The sequence below is a fragment of the Mastomys coucha genome, unplaced genomic scaffold (assembly GCF_008632895.1).
Source record: "Mastomys coucha isolate ucsf_1 unplaced genomic scaffold, UCSF_Mcou_1 pScaffold22, whole genome shotgun sequence".
Taxonomy (NCBI): Eukaryota; Metazoa; Chordata; class Mammalia; order Rodentia; family Muridae; genus Mastomys; species Mastomys coucha.
Genome location: NW_022196905.1, coordinates 180,010,954 through 180,024,060, shown reverse-complemented (window position 1 = coordinate 180,024,060; position 13,107 = coordinate 180,010,954). Strand labels below are relative to the sequence as shown.

At 36.7% G+C, this 13,107-nt stretch overlaps 1 long non-coding RNA gene across 1 annotated transcript in view; it reads left to right on the top strand.

The window, feature by feature from the left end:
* LOC116071351 overlaps nt 1-13,107 on the top strand; it is a 41,113-nt gene that overhangs the window by 14,472 nt on the left and 13,534 nt on the right. The window contains exon 2 of the long non-coding RNA XR_004110843.1: nt 12,325-12,364. This is a non-coding gene — a long non-coding RNA (uncharacterized LOC116071351). The remainder of the gene's footprint in view (nt 1-12,324; nt 12,365-13,107) is intronic.

The window sequence follows — 13,107 nt, the reverse complement described above, 5'->3', positions numbered from 1 at the left end:
TACAGTCATTGCAAAAGAGAGATGGTAAATCTGGCAGCTCAATAGTTGAGGTACATCTGAGGCTGTCTAAAACATACTGGGTCTAAAGCAGCAGCTATCTCCTCTGAACTGGTGCTGCATCCTCCCGGTCCAAGCACTCTGGGCCTCGGGGGACTGCGGATTGTATGAGTCTGAGTCCTAGCCCATCTAAGTTCTAGTTCTAGTCCTTCTGCAAGTCCAAGTGCTAGTCCTGCATGTGAGTCCAAGTCCTTGTCCTCCAGTGCAAGTCCAAGTCCTAGTCCTCTCCTTCTTCTTATATAAAGTGACAAGCAGGCTTAAGTAGCATACAGCAAGCAGGGCAGATGACAAGAGTCACGTAGGTAGGTGACACATTAAGGTCAGTGATCTTACTGACCAAGATCACATATCTAGTTGTGAAGTGGGTGGAAGAGCAATGGTATCCCTCCCTGCTAGGGCTAATTTGGTATTCCTATACTAACTCTCTGGTTCTTGCTGGAGGCAAGACAGTTTTAATCTAACACTTCTAGCTAATGTCTTCGGGTGGAAGCCCTTCATTACTCTCTAGTATGTAAAACATTTCTAACTATTGTAAACTATCTATTGCCCTAAGGAATGTACTTGACCTCTGTTGCTAGCTGTGGCAGAGCAGATTCCTTGAGAGAAATTCCAAGCTACAGACAGCTTGGTGTTAAACTAGGATAGGTTGGTAACATTGTGTTGGCCAGGAAAGAATGCCCAATCTTAGCCATTTACGAATCATTTTTGGGGTACCTTTATGCCTAATTATGAGGGCGTGTTGATGATTGGAAAGACTGATCTAGAACACGTCTGAGTTAGGAGATACCAGCGACTGTCTGAATATCCAGGAGGCACAGAACTCCTTTTGGATTCTTATTGCCTCTCTTATCCTTAATCAGGATTTTATCCCCGATATTTTGGATGTGACTGGAGTAGACGAGTATGCGTGGCACTGGTCTATTTTATTGCTCTCTTCCCAGGCCCCAAAACCGTCTCTAGCAGAAACATAGTACTGAATAGTATCTGATGGATCAATGAACAGCCATTAAAACGTAGCCAAGGAATCAGCTTGAGAGCAACAGACAGACAACATATTCTCCTATGGACTCCATGCGTCTTATTCTGTAACCAGTGAGCTGTTTCGCTTAATGTAATTGGTCAGAGGCTACTTCTTTCTGTCACAGCCTTAGATGCCTTGTGATTTCTTTAGATAGCTTGACTGACTCTCAGGTGGTAAGAGTGTCACTGGTGAAAAGCAGTAACATTTTTCCCTCAGTCCCCCTAGTGACTTTCCAAGAGAATACTTTTCTTCTAACTATACTATGAGTGAAAAAAACAATGAGATGTTGGGAGGATAAATAGATTAGTAGATTCCAAGTAGTGGTTATGACTCAGTCTGAATTCAGACACACATCCCTAAATAGATTGCACACTCTATGAGGTTTCTACTTACTTAGTCATATTAATTAACATTTTTTTTCATTTTTTTTTTCTTGAGATATGGTCTTGCTGTATAACCCAAGCTGACCTGAATCTGAAATCCTTCTGCCTTGGTCTTATATGTGCCAGAATTACAACCACATGCTGTCACACTCAGGTTGTTTAAAGGCAGTTTTGCTTTCACAAGTTGACCTTCTAAGACTGTTCAAAGGGAAGGGAACTTCACCCCTCTGAACTAACAACAGAGTATATAGATAAAGCCTGCAACACCAAGCGATGCACTGGCAGCAAGCCAACTGGGTCTTTTTGAGTTGAAGAACATCTGTCTATTTTCCCATAATATTCTAATAGATAGCATCCATGATTTTTTTCCACCATTAGTCATTTGAGAAATTACCAAATAAGAACTTACATTTTTGGCAGATTTCTGAATGAATATTGATTATTCTTGGTGATCAAGTGTGGTAAAAACAAGTAACTAGGGCCAGTCTTGAAAATAGAGCTTCATATAAATCTGTACGACGAGACAGCTTTAATAGTGAAAACTTATGCACTGGCAATATACGTTACATGTCTTCCTGTAGGTAAAATTGATGCACAGCATAATCACATTGTATCTAGAAGGATGTAAATGTAAAGGTCTACATATACTTTCAGAGGGAGTTAGTGAATGGTGATATTGAAGGATGAAGACAATGACTTTAGAAACAAAAACACTTTGAATTTAGATCATGCAAAGATAAGTTTCTGAGATTAAAGAATTAACTCTCTAGTAAAGAACTCATCTTACATACACAAGATCCTGTGTTAAATTACCAGCACTAGAAAAATAAAACAGTAGGGGGAAAAAAAGAATAATTCCTCCATATTGACTTCATAATCTTAGGAGAACAAGATAAACATGTTCCACATTGAAATAAAACTTTCATCACTATCTTAAAAATTGTGTCAAAAAGAAAAAATACAAGAGAATATGGGATAAAGAAAAACAAAATTGCACATTTGTAAAAGAATAAAAATAACAATTTTTAGTTCTGAAAAGAGCATATATGAGTTTGTATGGGCTATCTCACTCAGGATGATTATCTCAAACTCTACCCATTTACCTGTAAATTTCATTTTTCTTAGCAGCTGAAAAATACTTCATTCTATCAGTGTCCCACAGTCTTTGTTATCCGTTCATCAGTTGGATAACATGGACATGTTGGCTATATCTATTGCTGGCTATTATAAACAGAGCAGCAATGAACATGAAGGAGTATGCATCTCTATCATAAAATAGAGCATCCTTTGGGTATAAGCCCCAAGTGGTATAGCTGCTTCTTGCAGTAGATCTATTTCTTCTAACTTTTTGAGGAACAACCACACTAATTTTACAGAGTGGCTGCACCAGTTTGCACTCACACCCTGAGCAAAGAATATTATCCTTCCCCCACCCATAACAATGCAAGTATGTCTACTCATTTGGATTTCCTTTGTTTTGTTGTTTTTGTTTTTACTTTTGTCTTTGTTTTTATTTGGAGGAGTTTTTAATTTGATTTTTGTTGTTTTTTATCTTAGCCATTCTGACTAGAGTAAGATAAAATTTCAAAATAGTTTTAATTTGCATTTCCCTGATGGCTAAGAATGCTGAACATTTTTGAAAATTTCTCTAAGATATTTATATTTCTTTTGGGTCCTCTATTATTAAGTAGGTTGTTTACTTGATGTTTAGTTTTTTAGATTGTTTATTGTGATAAACATTAATCTTCTCTCAGATGTGTAGCTGGTAAAAAGAAATCTTTTGCCATTCTATATGCTGCCTTTTCTTTTGAATGATGGTATCCCTTACACTCCAGAAGTTTTTGTTTGTGTCTTTCTTTGTTTAACTTTCATGAGGTCCCATTTGTCAATGGTTGGTCTTAAGACCTATAGTACTAGATTCCTTTCCAGAAAGTCCTTTGCTATGCCTATAAATTGACACATATTCGTAACTTATATTAGACCTGGAGTACTAAGCTGTATGTTGAGATTCTTGATCCATTTGGTATTTTTGTGTGGGGGAGTGAGGATCTAGTAAGGATCTAGATTAATCTTCTACATGGAGTGAGATGGGTTTTGATGGTAAGGTTTAGAATTCAGATGGCATGATGGGGAAAAGGTAAATATGAAAAAAGGGAAAATAAAGAAAAAAAGAAAATGTTAGTTAAATGGGGATGGAAGAGCAAGCAGAGGGGAGGGTATAGGGGTGATAACTAACACGGAAGGTCTTTGAAACTGCCATAAGAATCTTATAGTCCAAGGTTACTGAAATATATAAATATAGAAATATATACACATGGAAATACATGTACATATATGTATTTACATGCTGTTACTCTATGATAAGACAACAATACTTCTTCCAGACAACCACAGGGATAGGTTAGCTCTTTTTGAGTTGTTGGTCAGTACAGTACCACAGACCCACCTTCAGCCACTAAAATCCTTGCTCTTGGCTATTCTTGAAGACCTGTTGGTAAGACCTTGCCCATTGCTGGTAAGACCTTGCCCATTGCTATATACAGCACATATAAGAAGGAGAATAAGTTTTCTTAAGCAATGTGGACCCCATGTGGTTATTCATGCTCCAGATGACTGTCCTATGTTTGTGTACATACAGGTTCCACTAAATTGTTTTGTTTATTTGTTTGTTTTAAAACTACATGAAACTGGGAGATAAAAAGAAGGTATGGGGGACTATGGATGAGAAAATTGAGAATAAACTTGATTAAAATGCATTATGTGCATGAATACAATTCTCAATAAGAAGGTGAAATTGATAGAGAGCTTGAAATATTTCTTCCGTTTTTTGTGGAATAATTACCATTGTCTCTCAGAAGTTTAAACTTTAAAGGAGGAGTGGTTTCATTGGTACTATCTTGCGTAGATTTTCTCTTTCTTACCCTCAATATCAGTAACAGGGAGTTGAGGAAATGAAAGATCTCCCCTCCCTTCAAAACTGATTTTTAATCATCTGTCAAAGACAGTAGTTGAGTGCCAAGAATTCAGAAAATTGTTAGATACAAGTGCTATAATCAGCATCTCTAAAAACATCTCATTTGGCTAATTTATTTTGAAAATTAAAAATAGAGCATATTAAAATATTTTTTTAAATGCAAATGAAAGTACAATAATAATTTGTACAAGAGTCAGCGCTAAGGAAAAGCTGAAAAGCAGTTAGAAAAAGATTTGTGCTAAAGCCACATGGCTTTACATGATGCGTGCTTCAGACTACACACCCCTAGATCACTGAGAATAATTATGAACTTTATGAACTGAGGAAGGCATAAGGTTTATCCTTGAAGGGTTTATCCTGACATTACCTCATGACAAAAATCCCTCAAAATCTGTGTTTCCCCAGTGCCTTAGTCAGTGATCTATTGACATGAAGAGGTGCTATGACTGCAGCAACTCTTAGAAAGGAAAGCATTTAACTAGGATGAGCTTACAGTTTCAAGGTTTAGTCCATTCTCATCATGGCAGACATGGGGCTGGAGAGTTAGGCAGCTGAGAGTTCTACATCTGGATCCACAAGCAATAGAGAAAAAGAGCCACTGGGCATGACTTGGGCTTTTGAAAATCACAAAGCCCACTTCCAGTAGCAGACTTTCTCCAGCAAGGCCATACCTCAAATTCCTTCAATAATGCCACTCCCTGATAACCAAGGATTCAAATCTACAAGCCTATGGGCATCATTCTAATTCTATCTACCACATACTACTAATTCATCTTAACTAACTTCATCTCTGCTTTTTCTCTAAAGTGAAAGAATTAATACCTAATATGTTACCAACACCATGACTAATATTCATCCTCTGCTTTCTCCTTCAGTAGACTCTGACGCCGTATTTCTCCATCCTGTTCCTGAGTCACAATCATGAGTCAAGAGGGGCTTACTCCTGATTCTAGAACCACTAAAGCTTACCTGCTTTTTCTGCCTCTCAGATATCCACAATTTATTTTAAAACTATAGATTGGGTTTCTAGAGGAAGAGCCTGAGACACAACTTTAGGAATAAAAGACATTTAGTGGGAATCAATATCTATCAAAGTAGCCAGAAGCCAGCTGGATTAGAAAGATAAATTATAATGTGGTTCTGACATATCTTACCTGTAAGCATCATCTACATTTAACTTTCATAACTTCTCCCCTCCTGCCAAGTGACAGAATGTGTATTATCTTAGCTGAGGCAGCTTCCTGTATACACTAACCTAAAAACAACTGACAGCTACATTCTGACTACTGATTCCACTGCTAAGATGGGCAACATATGTGTTCATACCTTGGCTATATTATTTACACACACACACACACACACACACATATACACACACTGCTTAGCACGTGCTGATCAATAGTCCCTTTTCTTTCCTTGTCATAACTTTCCTGGTTCTCCCACCTTTTTGAGACTTCTCACATTTTCCCTATGGCCCTTTTTATCTGTCTTGTCTTTCTTTACGACAGTACTTTCTTTAGCTCACCTCTTTCCATCTGTGTTGGCTGTCTGATATAGCAGTATGGCCATATACAGGGACCTTGAGAATTAGAGTCAAACCAAAAAGAAAGCTGTTTCCTGATGGTTGAGGATCCTGGGAGAAGTGTCTTCATTTTTAGCACCCTTACTAATAAAATTGATGTCATGACAAGCTAAAACTTTATGGAAAGAAAAGAAATAAGAGATCTGCTAAGCTAAAACAGTCAAAATTTGCTTAAGGATATATAATATGTCCTGTGTCTTGATTTTTAATTACAGCATGAATTATGCCATTATTCTTTAAGTATCACTATTTGAAAGAGATAATTTTTTAAAGTACAAAAATGATATTCATCTCTGGGTCAATCTTCATGAACTAGTTTATTTCTAAATACTGTAGTCATTATGCATAAATATGGCTGACTTTAGCTTTGTGTTAGTCACATTTTGTTACTGGGGGGTGGAAATATCTATAAAAGATTGTTTGACAGAAGAAAGATTTGGTTAGGCCCATAGGTTCAAAAGGTGTTAGTCCATGATCTGGGGGTTCCACAGTTTTGGCCTTTATGAATTTATGTATCACTGAAGATGAAAATCATTCACGCATGGAGGCCAGACAGCTAAGAGAGTGACAGGGAAGAGAGAGGAAGGGACAAGGGACATCCATGCAGAGACTGTGCCTCTTCCTCTAGGTTAGTTCCATTCACTACTTTTCTAAAGAGTGCCATAAAATATGAATCTATTAAGAATATAACTTATTGATTAGGTCAGCACCTTCAGGATCCATTAATTTTTCCAAAGTTAATGCCATGTTTCAACCAATCCTCAATTTTTAAACCCTTGGTAGATATTTCATATTTAACCCATGCTATTCTATTGCTGATTCTCCCAAGCTTATGACCACTTTATGATACAAAATGTATTTATTGCATTTTTAGTAGTCCTTAAAACTCTTAACCAGAATTTCTCTGATGTTGAAATTCAAATTATCTTTTGAGTCTCAGCACAATCCTCAGCTATGAGTCCTTATGGCATGAAAATTAGTTCAAGGACTTCAAGATACACAGCTATAGCGATGACACTGTCATTAGAAAACCAAGGAATTTCATCATAGACACAAAATATGGCAACAAGATGAAAACAAACCCATAAAGGCAAACATTAAATTCTCTAGCTGCATCTCTGGTACCCAGAACACGCTTGTGTGCTCAAGAGTTTGGGCATCTCTGTCTGTATGGAATTGCAGGGTACAACACACATGGCCTTTCTATTGGCTGACTCTTTGCTTGGCAGAAACTTGAATTCCTGGCATCTCTGCTTTCTGAGATCCCTTTTTCATTTTTCTTTTCACCATCACATATTGACATGTTACCCTCATATTTTATCTGGAGCTTCTTGAAGATATCCCAACCCTGCTACCTATCAACTTGATTTCCAGGATTTCGTCTGAAATTTGGATAAATAGTTCTATCTCCTATAATACTTGCCATTTCATGAGCCATCAAAAAAGAAAAGAAAATCATATAATGCCAAGCTCTTCTTGCAACACAAGGCATAGCCAAGTACCGTTGGAACACGGCTGTAGAAGCCCCTGAGCGGATAGAGAGATGAACATGGGGGAATACTTCCGTAGATGGTTCCGTGCTGCTACACCTTAGAGATCAGTACAACCTTTTTTCAATGAGATAAAAACCTATGACCCCTGTAAGCCTGCATATAATAGTTGGCTGGAATTTTATGCAAACTCCTGAGATGCCATTGGGCCATCTTTCTTACTATTTTTATGAGAATAATTGGGCTTTATTGTATTAACTTTAAAAATATCTTTTAACAACCTATCCCTATTTCCTTAATTGGTTCTAACTTTACTGGTATTCCTTTTCTTGGAAAACTATGAGACTTTCACTTTATTCTTTTGATTCTCAGTCACTGCTACAAGTCTGGTTTAAATCAGTAAACAATAACAATATACCATCTCAATGACTGTCTCTCTTGAAATTCTTATGCTATAACAGTTAATCCATGATTTTTAAATTCACATTTCCATGGGGTTTGGTAGCAATTCTTTATGGGAATATCACACACATGACCTCAACTCCAATTCCCAACATAATCTATAACCCCACATGAAGCCTTTGAATATATTTACTCTCCACTTTCTGGTCTACTCAGCTCTCACCAGAATTTCCCATTAAGCTGTGCTTACAGCACTGTGAGAGCTTGTCCAACTGGCTTCTCATAATCCTCCAAACCCTTCCTAGTGTCTGGTTCTTACATCTTCAGAGCTACACTACCACAAGCAGTTTTTTTAAAAAGCTGCACTTGTGTATTGATTTCTTTTTATTTCATTTTGATGAATATATCTACCTGGAAACACAGAAAGAGAGATTCGATCTTTGATGACCAGTTTTAGAGGCCTCACCTCACAGTCACTTGTTCTGTGGTGCCGAGTCTGCAGTGAGAAGGATTGCTCTCACATCAGTGTGCCAAAATCAGTGTACCTGATTTCCTTCAAGTGGGGCTTTCCTCCTACTTTTCACCGTCTCCCAATATGGCCACCATATTATGGATCCACCTAAAAATTAATCCATTGGCTAGTAAGAACCCCCATGTTCTCATCTTTTCCCACAAGCATGTCATTGAGCAATCAAATTCCCAAAAAGTGAAGAAAATATGGGTTTGGCATTAGGAGCCAGGTCCTTAGTTTCTGAGCTATCAGAACGTAGAGTCCAGAATCTCAGCTTATCAGTTAGGAAGTGTTCAACAAAGTGTTTCAACTCTTCCTCTTCTGTTTCTTCATCTAGAAGATTGATATCATACCCCATGGAAAGACTTATAAGTAATAGATTATATACTTATGTAAAGTCTTTAGATAGTGTGTGGAGTGCGGAAAAGATTTTAAGCTTCTTGTTATTAACAAACTAACTACAGATACTCATTACAGGTTTAGTGAGGCACGGTGGAATAATACATTTTATCAAGGTCTCAAAATATATAATTTCATACTGAAGAAAAGCAAATAAGAATCATCTCCCAGCAGAATATCATCATATAGTTATGAACACTATCCAACTGTACTACTGGAGCTCTAGAATATTAGCATAAGTCAACAGGCTAATTGTCCTAGTTAGGACTTCTATTGCTGTAAAGAGACACCATGACCATAGTGAATATTAAAAAAAAAAGACATTTAATTTTAATTCAAGATGTTTTACAGTTCAGAGGTATAGTGCATCATCGTCAAGATAGATAGCATGGCAGTCTGCAGGCAGACATGGTGCAGGAAAGGTAGCTGAGATTTCTACATCGGGACTCACATGCAGCAGGAAGAGCAACTGAGCCACGAAGCCTGGCTTGAACTAATGAGACCAGACAACCCACTCTGTAGTGATATATCTCCTCCAACAAAGCAGAACCTACTCCAATAAGGTCCTAGGAGCGCCTTCCTAATAGAGCCACTCCCTGTGGACCTATGGGGACCATTTTGTAATCAAATCACCACACTAACTTAATAACATAAGCACAGATACAATTTAAATCTTTATTTTTTCCTGATGCACATTAATTTTTATACACATTTGCCTTTAGTCATGCTTAATATGGTATTTTACCTTGTGGACAGGGTAGGTTAATACTGAATTATCTTCTAAAGACATTGTAAAATTATGCTAAATAGGTTTTCTGCCCATATTATCTCTGCCCATATTGCCATTATAAGTGGCATTTTATGTGACTGTGTAAGCATATTGTATACTTACCCTTTGAGGGTGTACTTTTCAAGTCTTGATTTCTTTCTTCTCCAGTTGTATGTACGCATGCTGAGGAAATTGGGCAGGAAAGCAAAGAGACATCATGAGCAACCTGAATACTCATTAATAACTTCACAGTGGCTACTCCTAATAACAAACATAAAAGAGTTCCTTGCATTTTTATGAGTGAGAGACACCACACATACCTCTGTTAACAGCAGGAGTCTGCAATGAAGAGCTGTCCCTCTCAGGAAGTGACAAGATTATAAAAGGATTACTGCTTGATTTATTGCTTCAAGTTCCGAGTTACTCATTAGTAATTTCAGTTTTCTAGCCTTCCCATCTTAGATTTTATTTTCCAGCCAAATAAAAGAGAGAGGAATTGGGTGAAGCCAAACTGGAAATAAAGACCTCATTCGTTCCTTTTCATGTATAATAATGTAAGAAAGCTGGTGCCTCTGGGTGCTGTAAGTCTGCATTCTGCTGTAAACATAAGCTCAGAGTCCATTGTGACTGTCAGCCCCCAACACCATAGGTTTGAAGGACGGTGAAGTATTTCTGTGTGCCAAAGCATGCATCTACTCTGAAAGCTTTTAGTGGTTGGGGAAGCTCTAAATTGAAAGTGTGTGTTTCCTTCTAGGTACTAGAGATATAAAACAAGGCTACAAGCCTTGCCCTAAGACCTTGTACTGAATGCAGTACCAGACTGTGGGAAATTACCTTATAATTTAAGTCTCCCAACAAGTGGAGCAAGCAACCTGTTTCAACCAGCAACAAATTTCTAGAATCGAAGACTCATGTCTGCTTCTCTCCATGGGTTAGCCATGATGGGGTTCTTGAAAGGAACTTTTTGTTATATCTCCCTTCCTCAATTTGTGCTTGAGTTTTCACTGCTAGAAATAATCTGTAAAAACAGCCTACACTGGCCATTCATTAAGATAGTTTGCTAGACTAATTAAAATGTATACATTACTATTTCTTCTGTTATTTACTTAACATTCGATTGTTCTCAGCCTCCACTCATGCAAAAGGTAGCACAAAGCAAGGAATGAGACTTTTCCCTACCGTCTTACAACCCTTGGTTCTCCTCAGTATCTAAATCTTTTGAGATAATCTAGGAATATGACTCACTATCATTTTGCCAAACCAAAGATGAAAGACATATTCTCCTAAACTTCTCACCAGGTTAGACTTGTCCAAGCACAGTTCTACATTCCAATTGTCATTCATGCTAACAGCTTGCTAGACACAAGGGAAGATTGCCTCATTGGAAGTTGAATTCAGTATGCTAGTACCTCCTCTTCTTTTAACAGTCTTGCCATAAAAAGCAATTAAAAATTTCCCAGGCCTTTCTATTAATGGGCCCATGGTGGCACTTTAAAGAGCACATCCTCCACATTAAGTATTCTATAAGATAATTTCGTCCTCATTTTTGTCCCTAGAAACAATGGCAGATTTGCTCTTCTATAGTTTGAAATGCTTACCTTTAGAAAACGTTCAGAGACACTGTCTGTAAATTACTTAATAAAGGACTAAGATGTAATTTATCTGAACCAAGAGGTTTGAATTCACTGTTTGAAGAAAGAGAAAACAAATGAGCAGACTATCATAAGAAACAGGATCTGCCCAATGCTACAAATGCACAACTCTTTCTAATATTTGTTCTGGGAAGAGTAACTTGCAAAGATCACAGGCAGATAGTTCTGTTCTGACTTTGAACTGCTCTTCCTGTGACCCTCCTTGAACTTTAGAATATTGCTGGTATACTTAAGAATTTTCAGTAGCAGTTAGTAGTTTATTATATTCCCGCAAAGCACATTACTTTTAAGGGTCTCTAAATCTAGACTCAATCTTTAATACTAAATATCCTTTCTATTATCTCACTCATAACATGCATCTGATTCAGGATATTGACATCTCTTTCTTCTTTCTAAAAGAACTGTCATGATTTAAATGCATGAATTTACATCTACAAACTTGCCAATAATTCTCCTTTATCTCTATGCTAATGACCTCTGTATTCTTCAATGTTACCTCATGTATATCTTTTGTAAAGACTCACAATCACTTTTCTTCAGAGGTTTTTATGTATCAAGCATTTATCATCCTTCATGATGGTATGCTAGTATGCTTTGATATTAATATATTATGTTGCCTCACCCCCTATAGTATTAATTCCTTCTGCTAGACACATTTAATTTGAGTGTGTCTTTGTGTAACTTGCTTTGTGATTAATTTTACTATCAATTCAATAATAATTTATTATAACATATGCAATCCTAACATTTCTCTCATACTCAACAATACTTAGCACAGAGCAACTTGACTAAAAAGTTTTCAATAAGTTCTCAGAATTGAGTTCTGATCAGCTTCAGTAATTTTGTTCAATCAGTTATATTACAAGATTCCACTGACTAATCACTACACCAGGGATTGGTTAGAATCTCAAGCTCATTCTCTCCCCCTTCTCCTTCCCCTCCCCATTCCACTCTCTCTCCATCTCTTCATCTCTCCCTAGCAGGCTCAGCTCATGTACTCTCTCTCCCTTTTTCCTTGCCTCCCTCTCCCTCTTGTGTATTCATTCTTTAAGTTTTTAAAATTACATGTATTTACTTTTTGCAGGTATGAACATGGACCACAGGAAGCATGTTAATGCAGAAAGGTAAGTTAAGGAAATGGTTTTTATTTCGCCCTATCTCATGGCTACCAGGACTCAAATTTAGGTCTTCAGTCTTGGGGTCAAGTGCCTTCACATGCTTACCAGACACTGGAATATTTGGTTTTTCAAGGTAAAATTTTTAAATGAGGCAACTCTTTAATTAAAACAGATGAACCAAAATGGTACTCCGTTTGAACATTAGTGTACACTTTTGGTGTAACTCCTGGGCAAATATGTATTGTAGACTTCAACAAATCAAATCTTTCTGAGAGTACATAAGCATCAGATCCTCAAAAAAGAAAATGAACTAACATATTAGTAAATGCATATTTATTATCAATGACTTGTATGATAGAATTTAAATACTCATTATTTAAAAGTGTGGGTTTTTTTGGAGAGAAACACTGCAGACCTCTAATTTCCACAAGTGGCTAATATAGTCAGATTAATTATTTTATTTCAGTAGCAATTCACTTGAATAATTTGTATCATCCTATATGTATGTAAATAAAAGTTTTTGTTATGTTTTATCATGAAAATTTTTATTAATACCATACCCACTCTTACACAGTCTATGGAAAAGTCAAATATTAAATTAAGTTCTTAATTACTTAATATTGATTAGGGAAATATATTGCTTCCATAATATAGTTAGTAACAATACATGAATTATTTTTTTTAGTGTCAGATTGTATATTTTATTATATTTCTTTGCTAAACTAATAACATTTATTTTAAGGTATGCA